Below are 7,500 nucleotides of genomic sequence, written 5' to 3'. Positions count from 1 at the left end.
ACAGACGCTGTAAATACGACTTAATGCCGGGGCGACCAAGTGTGCGAGTCCCTGTAAGATCTCCACAGGGATCCCGTCAGGACCCGGCGCCTTCTTCCTTGCAAAGGTGTAGATGGTTGCTTCTACCTCCTCTGCTGAGAAAGGGCGCACGTTTGTATCGTTAAGATACGGGATCGAGAGAGCCTGACGTATTTCTCGCTGCTCGTGCGAGTCCTGGTCCTCGATATCATCTGGAAGTAATGTGTCCAACAGCAATCTTGCTGTTTCTTCCCAATTCTTGGTCGTGTCACCATCCCCAGCACGCAGCGTAGACAGCATCATGGGCGATCTAATTTTTTCTCGAACGATTTTGTAGGGAACTCCCCAAGGGTCTGTTCCCAGCTGATCGTTCACAAATCTTTCCCAGGATTGGCGCCTTGTAATGTCTAACTGATCCTTGTATCTCTGCTTCAGACGACGATAAATACGCAGGTGGTATTGTCGTTCGTCTTGGGCAAAGCTCCTTTGGTAGTTGCTTCGAGCCCTTCTGACCGATCGTTTAAGCACAGTCAATTCAGGGGTCCACGGGGTGGACTCCCTGCAGATGTATCTCGCTATTCGAGGTACAGATAGTGTGATGGCTGTTTGCACGGAGCTCACAAGCTCCTCCACAGCTTCATCAATATTACCTATGTCCTCCCCGAACTCAGGAGGACTGAACACCTGCACGAGTCGGTCCCAGTCTGTCCGAGCATAGTTGTACCGTTCCACCCACTCACCTGGCACATCCACGATGGTCGACGCTATTTCAAATGTAATACAGTTGTGATCGCTGACAGTTAGATGTTCTCTTACTTGCCAGTTATGGACGTGGGGTGCTGCCCTCTCGCTTGCTAGTGTGACATCAATATTTGATGTTGCACCCGCCCTCCCTGAGTAGGTCGGGGGGTACCCAGGCAAGTTTAGCACATGCATGTGCGTTTCCATTATCAAATCAACAAGCTCCGCACCCCTTCCGTCCTGTACATCACTGTGCCAGAGTGGGGACTTAGCATTAGCATCAAGAGCTACAATTATAGCCTGCCCAGCTAAAACTCTTAGTATCCAATTCAGCTGATCAAGATAAATCTTGATGTCATGTCTGAATTGGCAGTAGACGTTTACAACGTACATGCTGTAAGACAGCAAATTAAGTTGTACAACTATAATATGCTCAGTACAGAACTGATTTAATATCGTAGTTTTAATAGTTTTGTTCAATATTATAATTGCACTCATGGGGTTCCCACCCGAGGAAACCACCTGTGCTGTTGCGGGAAAACCAGGGACTCGACCCGCACAGGAGTTCGGTTCTTGTATCAGAAGTATATCTATTCCTTCTTGTTCCGCTACCTTCCGTAGCTCATGTGCAACCATCTGGCTGCGCATGGCATTGACTTGTACCACTTTAAATTTCGCCGTAATCTGTTCTTTGGATAAGCCTATCTAAGAACATTCGGTGGGTTGGACAATCTTTTGGTCCACCACACTTACGGCCCCGTTTCTTACATGGTACACATGTTGCTGCTTTGTCCATGTTAGGACAATCTTTCCTAATATGTCCAGCCAGGCCACAGTGGGCACATATTATATTCGGTTCTGTACAATACTTATTGGTATGGTTTATGTCCTGGCATTTTGTACAACGTGGTACTGCCAGGTAATCTTTAATGTTCAGTGCTGAGTAGCCGACGTACAGCCGGCCAGCCCGCGTTAATACTTTCCATAAGTTCGGTGAAACCTCCACAACATGATGTACAGTCAGCTTTCCTCGAGGCCCTACTTTAAAACGGAGCTTGAACTCTTCATCAAACTCGTTTCTAGTCATTGAGACGTCAAAATTTTGCGTATATATCGCATCAAGTAGGCTGTCCGCTGACATAAATGTAGGTACATCATATAGACTCATAAGTGGACGACGCTTTCGTGGAGGTTCACACCTAACTTTCTCGCTTAGTTGTTTATTACCTAAGATCTTTTGGCTGTCTTCTGGCGAGGCCGTCTCGACTATCAGCACATTCTTAGAGGTACGGACACTGTTGATCCTGATTTTATCTTTCTTTGGATCAACACACTTTTCGAAAGCTGTCTTAGCAGCTTTGATGTCTTCGCCAGGTTTAGGTTTTATAAAAACCGTGGGTGCCACTTTTTTGATGTTCTGTTCAATTTTCTCTTTTGCTGTTGGCGCCTTGGCCACAGGGGCTTTGGCAACCGCAGCATACGTCCGAGTAGGCTGACTTCTAATCCTTTTATTTTCTTTTTCTAATTCTGATATTCTCCCCTCTAACTGGGAGTGAACAATTGCCCAATTAGCAATGAAGTCTCTTATCTGGTTTATCGCACCATTGCTGATCTTTCCATTTTTGACACTCGAGTCCAGCAATTTCAAAAATTTCGAGTGTCGCTCAGCAACTGTCAAATTCATCTCGATTTCCGATTCGGAAGCATCTAACACATTACCACTCTCTTGATTTTCCGCCATTATCGTATTCAAAGAGAGTGAAAGATGGAGGCCCGTCTCTTGCCCCGGACCGGCCTCTCTGGCATGGGGGGAGGCTACATGCAGCTCGCTCACCGGTCCCGCCCCTTGACCAAGAGCTGTCAATAACTGAGCTGCCAGGTTTAGCACGCCGTGGGTACAGCGCACTAGTCCTCTTCAACAGCCACACCACTATAGTTTTCACCCGCTCCCTTATCGGCGAATGCCACCCGCATTCCGGGAGAGCGGATTCACTCTCCGTCCTTCGCCCCTTACTAGCCCAGGTTACCACCAAAGGCCAAGGACCCGGTCCTACTCAGGTGCCGGGCCGGTCCCCCAGACGTTCAGAGGTCTGGACCCATCTAACCTAACCGGGGACATGTCACCACGCCCCGGCTTGGCAGAGCATGCCTCGGAGCCCAAGACAAGGCGAGTGACCTTCGCCGACTTGGGGCAAGCTCCCACCACAGCAAATGCACCTGTCAGAACCGGTGTACAAGTTGTTCAGCACACCGTCGTGCCCCTGCCCTTCAGTCGCCCGAAGGCTTAACAGCTCCACCTCTAGAAGGCGGGTAAGGGCACTTGAGAAGGAGAGGCTGTTTGAGACGCATCCTTCCCCACACTGCCTATTACCAACCCAGAGCCTGCACACCTTGCAGGCCCTTAGTATGAGACAGCCGGAGCTAGTAGATAGGGACAGCGGGAATCTCGTTAATCCATTCATGCGCGTCACTAATTAGATGACGAGGCATTTGGCTACCAACAGCCGTCTTTATTCAAAATAATTTGAATAACACAAAATATATACATATATAGTACGTGGCAGGTGTTTGACGCCATGTCCGCCACCGAGGTGGGGACTTACAGGGCGGTACCACAAAATACAAGTATAAAACTAACATACACATATACATATATATCAGTGCGGAAGAATAACAACAAAGACACAAAATAAAGACACAAAGAAGAAAGAACAAAGACGGTTTATTCCTCCTGTGGATAGGCCCCAGGAGTCAAGGCGAAGAAAAATAACCAGCAGCCTAGCCGACGCCGACACGCTGCTTCGGGCTAGGAGCCGTCATACGCTCGAAAATCTTGTAACTTTTGCAGCAGCTCTGTAGTGTTCTTGTGCTCAGCACCGCCAGTTCTCGGGGTCGGAAGCCTAAGGCGGCGAGATCCCTCGCCGACGCTGGAGACCATACACCCCTCCAGTTCAACGTCGCGGTGGACACAATCACCTCCTCAACGTCACGGTGCAGGTTGGAGATGGCACGCCGGATGGACGGCGTGTCGTAGTAGGCCGCCTTCTGGGAGTGACACCAGTCGAGCCGGAGGTGGTCTCCGACTATCTGGGCGTCGACCACGCGGGCGATGCCGTCTTTGACCGCCACCACGTCAGGCTTGCGGATGCCCTCAGGTGTTCGGAGGTGGGGCTCCACAGAGACATTGAAGCCCCTCTGCGCGAGTCCACGGGCGACATAACGCACTACAGCGTCATGGCGCTTGACCCGGGACCCGTGCGTCCTAAAGCAAGCCTGAAGTACGTGGTTGGCGGTCTCCACGGCCTGGCACCCCGCGCGGCATCTGGTGTCCGCCTCCCGCCCGCGACTGCGCCGTGCCTTCGTAGGGAAGGCGTTGATGCGGGCGCGGAGGGCGTCGATGTATTCACGCCCAGATAGCAGGCGACTGGTGTCGGCGACCCACTGATGTTGGCCACTGACGGCGGCAGAAGATGACAGTGCCGCACCGTCAATGGCGATGTGTAGGCGCGCCGCCCACATTTCCCCAACCTGCGTTGACGATTTGAGGAGGTGGCCCTCCCACATTAGGTGGCGCTCCAGCACCTCGATCTCACGCTGTACCTCATCCATGCCTACACCGTCGCAGGCTGGCCCTATCTTCTTCAGCGCCAGGAGACGGGACCGACGGAGGGTCGGACCCATCCATCGGCAAGATGGAATGCCGAGGCCCCCCTGGGCAACAGGAGCGTGGAAGTATCCCAGGGGGGTGTCCGCCGGAAGGCGGAACCATCTCCTGACGGCGGCCCGGATGGTAACGTCGGCCGACTTCAATGCACCCACCCGGGTGCGGCTGAGGGCCAGCCCGTGGTACAGGCCAGGGAGAAGTACGTTGGTGAGAGCGTGGAGGCGCTGTTGCGGCTTCAGCGGAGCTCGGGAGATGACGTCAAGCTGCTCCACCAGGTGGCTACGTGGATTGAAGACACAGCGACCCGCCGTGGAAAATTGCAGCCCCAGGTACCGGAAGGTTTCACCCACACGCAGGGCAGGCATGGTGGTGTTGCCTGCTGTGAAGGTGACATTACTGTCCACCTTCACCTTCTTCTCGCGCCCTGACGCGACTAAGGCGAGGGTGAAACACTTCCGGGCGTTGATCTGCAGCCCCAGGTGGGCGAGGGCTGCGGTAGCTGCGTCGATGAGGGACTGCAAGCCCCTCGGGGTCGCTGCAAACAGCAAGACGTCATCTGCAAAGGCCGCAGCGTTGACTCTGCGACCGAGGATCCGAGCTCCGATGTGGGAGGGCAGTTGGCCTAGAACGTAGTCCACCGCAAAGTTGAACAGGAGGGGGGAGAGGGGATCGCCCTGGCGAACGCCCCGTGCTGGCTGCACAGACACGCCCACGCCGGCGCCGTCCGCTATCACTGTCGTGCTGCCCTCGTAGCACCGCTCGACATACTCGACAAAGCAATCCGGCAGGCCATGCGCCTTCAGCACGGGGCGAAGGGCAGCATGATCTACCGAATCGAATGCCTTAGATACGTCGATCGATGCCACAAAGACAGAGCGGCAGGAGCGAACTGCGTCGGTGAGAGCAGTGTCCAAGATGAAGGTATTTTCCAACATCCCATCCCGAGGGATGAATGCCCGCTGACGTTCGTCCACAGCACAAGCGCGCATCAGGCGTGACGCGAGAACCTTGTGAAAGGTCCGCGCCAACACCGAGCAGACCGTAATGGGGCGAAAGTCAGCGGGGGATGTTGGTGCAGCCGTTTTCGGGAGAAGGGACGTCCGCGCGCGAAGCAGGCGTTCCGGAAGGGCGCGGGCCAGAAGGAAGAGATTCATCACTTTCACCAGGACTTCGTGCGGCAGACGCCGCAACTCCGCTGGGGTAAGGCCGTCCGGCCCGGCTGCTGATCCCCTGGGCGGCAACGCGGCGGCGACCTCCTCATGTGTGACCGGCCCCCATATGCACTCGAGAGCGACAGGCTCTGAGTGCGGGAGGAGGCGGTCACGAATGAAGCCCGCGGTGGAGATGGGCTTCTTGGTGAAGAGGTCCGCCCAGAAGTCCAGCAGACCAGGGATGGCAGGTGGCGGCTGGAGCAGGGTGCCATCCAAGAGGCCGCGCACGCAACGCGCACGCGACCGTCGGAAGGCATCCTGCGTTCTCGCGTACTCCCAGCGGCGCCGCTTGCGCTTCTGCGTCGGCGGCGCGGCAGGCGGCCGCATCGATGGTTGGCGCGGCCGCTGTGTCCTGGTGATCGATCTCTCCCCTCTGGACCCGACCGACGCAAGGGCATCCGGGAGCATGCCCAGGATGACATCGGGCGGCGTGCCCCGCCCCAGACCGATGACACGATCCAGGGCAGAGAAACGCTGGGCGGAAGCGGGTAGCCCCGCCAGATGCTCCCAGATGGCGGCGTCAGTCGGCCCCTCCGGCGGCGGCCCGGTGGTGTCGGCCGCGAAGTCCTCGGCTGCGTCGACGGGCGGCGCAGCGGGCTCGCCCGCGTCAGGCAGCGGGCTCGCCGCTCCCCGGCGGGACGCCGGCTCTTCCCCCCGACCGATCTCAAGCGCCTCCAAGAATTGGCGGACAAGCTGCTTGTGGGCAGCTTGCCGCCGTCGGCACTTGATTGCCTCAAGCGTTCGGTCGGGGAACATCCTGATGAGCTCTTGATTTACAAAGAAGAACCGGGCGTCCCTCTCGAGGAACAGTTCGGCCTCTGCCTTGGCGAGCGACAGGACTTCTTCCTCCGTCCACCTCGCGCGATGCCTCTCCGTGACGATCTCCGCGTTGGCGGCCGCAAGATGTTGGCGGCGGCGATGGACCCCGAGACCGTTCTTGGTTGTAAAGCTGCGGTGGCACTCACTACAGGTATACATAGCTGCAAAAGTTACAAGATTTTCGGCACGGCCGGTTGGCCGGCTAGGTGCTGGGGGAGTTGGGGTGGCACCTTCAGCGGAAGGGCCACCACTTATTCTCTGCTTACTGCCCCCAACTAAAAAAGGGATAGTGCGAGGGGGGGCTGGTAACCCCCCCAAGCCCCTGGTGCGGTCTTCCACTCTGCGAAATCAGCGGGCCCACGAGAAGGGGAGAAGACCGCAGGAGAGGAGAGGCTAAGAGGGCTAGGCCCATGTATTGCGCATCACTCTCCCTGTAACTATAACCCAAGGAAGGCACCTCGCAGCAGCAGCACGACTACATCAAGACCGCACTTCGAGAAGCCAAGTCCGGATGCAGCCACACCGCCGCCACTTGGCCACCTTAAGAGAGTCATAGTTACTCCCGCCGTTTACCCGCGCTTGCTTGAATTTCTTCACGTTGACATTCAGAGCACTGGGCAGAAATCACATTGCGTCAACACCCGCTAGGGCCATCGCAATGCTTTGTTTTAATTAGACAGTCGGATTCCCCCAGTCCGTGCCAGTTCTGAGTTGATCGTTGAATGGCGGCCGAAGAGAATCCGCGCACCCGCGCGCCCCCGGAGGAGCACGCTAAGGCGGACGCGGCCTCGCAGCAAGGAAGATCCGTGGGAGGCCAAGGCACGGGACCGAGCTCGGATCCTGCACGCAGGTTGAAGCACCGGGGCGCGAACGCCGCGCAGGCGCGCGCATCCTGCACCGCCGGCCAGCACGAGGCCAACCAACGGCGAGAGCAGACCACGCCCGCGCTAAACGCCCGCACTTACCGGCACCCCTACGGCACTCACCTCGCCCAGGCCCGGCACGTTAGCGCTGACCCACTTCCCGACCAAGCCCGACACGCCCCGA

This window comes from Schistocerca serialis, unplaced genomic scaffold (assembly GCF_023864345.2).
Source record: "Schistocerca serialis cubense isolate TAMUIC-IGC-003099 unplaced genomic scaffold, iqSchSeri2.2 HiC_scaffold_1196, whole genome shotgun sequence".
Taxonomy (NCBI): domain Eukaryota; kingdom Metazoa; phylum Arthropoda; class Insecta; order Orthoptera; family Acrididae; genus Schistocerca; species Schistocerca serialis.
This window is presented reverse-complemented; position numbering follows the sequence as displayed.